The sequence below is a fragment of the Octodon degus genome, unplaced genomic scaffold (assembly GCF_000260255.1).
Source record: "Octodon degus isolate 3935 unplaced genomic scaffold, OctDeg1.0 scaffold00060, whole genome shotgun sequence".
NCBI lineage: Eukaryota > Metazoa > Chordata > Mammalia > Rodentia > Octodontidae > Octodon > Octodon degus.
Window position 1 is genome coordinate 12,930,614 of NW_004524636.1, and position 2,940 is coordinate 12,933,553.

The window sequence follows — 2,940 nt, forward strand, 5'->3', positions numbered from 1 at the left end:
TACCCTGAAACCCTGTACAACAGTTTGTTTAATTGTTAATCTCCCCTCAAAGAGCCTATCTTAATGGCATTTTTGAGACTTATTAGCCCAGTAATGTTTTTGTCAAGGGTCATCTGAGAAGCCCTTGATCCTGTTTGGGGAAATACAGTCCTAGGTGTTGTGGAGGCTTGCTGCATACTAAGAATAATTCTGAAGAAGTCAACATTAAGTTACCAATTTATTCATCTGTAAAATTGTTTATGAACTTTACCAAGGTAGTGAACACAGTGGTTCAGTCCTGGCCATGTGTCTTAAATAAATTAGTTATGACTTCAGCTTCTTTTTCTGTAAAAGGATACAGTGTAACATTCTCCCAGGAAGTTAGTTGTGAAGATCAAATGAGTAAAAATATGTTAGGTTAGAACAGTGCTAGACAAACAATCATGGTATGTTAGCTATATTCTAAATTCTAGTATTTTATTTATTTGTCTGTTTGTTTATTGATACAGGGTCTCACTATGCAGCTCGGACTCATATTGATCTTCCTGTCTCAGCCTCCCCAGCCCTAGGATTACAGTCATGTGCCACTACGCCCAGGGTCAGCGGCCAACTCAGTGGCAGGTCTGGTGTGGCATGTGCTGGGGATGGAAACCTTGTCCCTGCACTTGCCCAAGCAGGTGCTTAGTCTGCTGAGTTATCTTGCCAGTCCATCTAGATGGCATTTTAAAGAACCTTTGAAAAATAAATTATTGACTACTCATATGATGTTATCTTACCATCCATCCCACATAAAATTGTCTCTTACTCTAGGTGACTGGTTAATAAACAGGTACTGTTTAAAATCACTATGCCTTTTTAAAAAAGAATAGATTGCATGACCTCAGCTACTTTGCTCTCTGGCAAAATCCAAACAGAACTCAAGTTTAAGAGATTTATTGTAATTCTCTATTAGGTAGAAAGTGAACACTTCTTAATATGGATCCATTTCATCTTTATCTAGTAGAAATTGTCTTCTGCTCTGGGAGACTGAGGCAGGAGGAGGATTACAACTTCGAGCCCAGCAACTTAGTGCCTTAGTGAGACTTGCTTCAAAACAAAAGAAATATAAAAGGGCTTAGGATGTAATGTGATGCAAAGGCCTTGGGTTCAATCCCTGATACCAAATGCATAGTTTCACGCAAGCATATACCACAGAAAATAGTAAAGAAATGTGTAAGGTGTTTATATCAAAAGTATAAATTCTAGAAGAAATATCCTGGGTGTTATGGTTTGTGTCTAGCTGTCCCCCAAAGCCTCATGTAAGTCACGGGGCAGACTTCTAGAGTATGTGATTAACTCATGATCCACTGGGATTATGGGAGTGAATGTGCTGGGATTATGGGTGTGCATACTACACCCAACATGAATGCAGTTTAAGGGATACTTGCTCTCTGCAGCCGTTGTTGTTGCTGCTCCTCTCCTTGCTCTCTGACCTTTGCTGCCACCATGAAGGCTGCTCTCTACCACCCTTGTGTGCCGCTCTACCTTGGAGCCAGCTGAGTGTGGACTGAAGCCTCCACTGATTGTGAGCTAAGTAAACCTCTCCTTTCTTCATCCTTCATTTTGGGTGTTGGGTATTTGTCCCAACAACCAGACAGAGTAACTAAGACACTGGGTGACAAAAAAAAAAAAAGCTAAGAATTCAAATAAGATAGCCTGGAAAAGAATTATCCTTTTTTCTAACTATGGAAGATTTAAAAACATTTTTTCAATAAAAAATAAAAAATAAAAATAAAAACATTTTTTCTGTTATTCAGTTTTAACTTCTGACTTGAGAATATACACTAAAGTTATAAGTCCTTTCAGTTATGAATAGAGCAGTCTTACTGGTCTTTCTGTAATTACTAGATGGTGGTGGAGAGACAGAATTAGGACTGAGAGTTTGAGAGGCTGGCCCAGAAACCTAGGGTAGCCTTGGAAGGATAAATCCTTGTCTTCTAGACTTAGACCATCCAGAGAAGACTATTCCTTGCCTAACAAGTTGTATAAATTATAATTTCAAAACTTCCATGTTGTCAAGGAAACCACTCTGTGATGGACAGCTGTGGGATGGAATCATTCCTCATTTCTAACAAGTCCTAAGAACCAGGATTTTAAAACACTGGGAGGGAAGGTGGAGAGAAAAGATGCAAAGAACTGAAAAACCTATTAACCCTTTTAAATTATTACCCAAAGTGCTAATTCATTTTGAAAGGGGTTGTTGGCATTGCAATTTGTGGGTCCCTTAGAAAAATACAAACCATTAATTACAGTTACAGTTTGGTTATAAGGTCTGCAGATAATTGGAATTTTTTTCTTTTCTCCTTTTGAGATAGGGTCTTGCTTTGCAAGTGAAGTTGGCTTTGCATTCACTTTTTAGCCTAGCCTGGCCTCAAACTTGAAGGGATCCTTCTGCTTCAGTCTTCTCCATGCTGGGATTATAGGTATGTGCCACCATGCCCAACAATAATTGGAATTCTTGTGGTGGCACCTAAAAGTCCTTTTTCAAAAACAGCTGAGTGATCTCTTCCATACATTACATTTTGAGAATTACTGGACTAGACTTCATCTCTGAAAATAAAAGAATCTTATTTGCAACATATGCTAGTGGGAATACCTAAATAAGGACTGGGGTTTGAAGGCTAACAACTTACCCAAATTGCTTTACTGGTTCTGATAGTTAGTCTTGGCAACTTGACTGGATTGAGAGACACACTTCTGGTTGTGTGTGTGTGTGTGTGTGTGTGTGTGTGTGTGTGTGTAGGATGTTTCCTGAAGGATTTGGCTTCTGTGCCTACAAACCGAGTGGTGAAAGGCCTGCCTCCATTGTGAATGACATCACGCAGTCGGCTTCAGCCTGGCTGGAATGGAAAAGAGGAAGGAGAGGAAGTCTGCCTGCTGCTGCCATTGCCCACAGACACTAGACTCCAAGCTTCTTCAGCC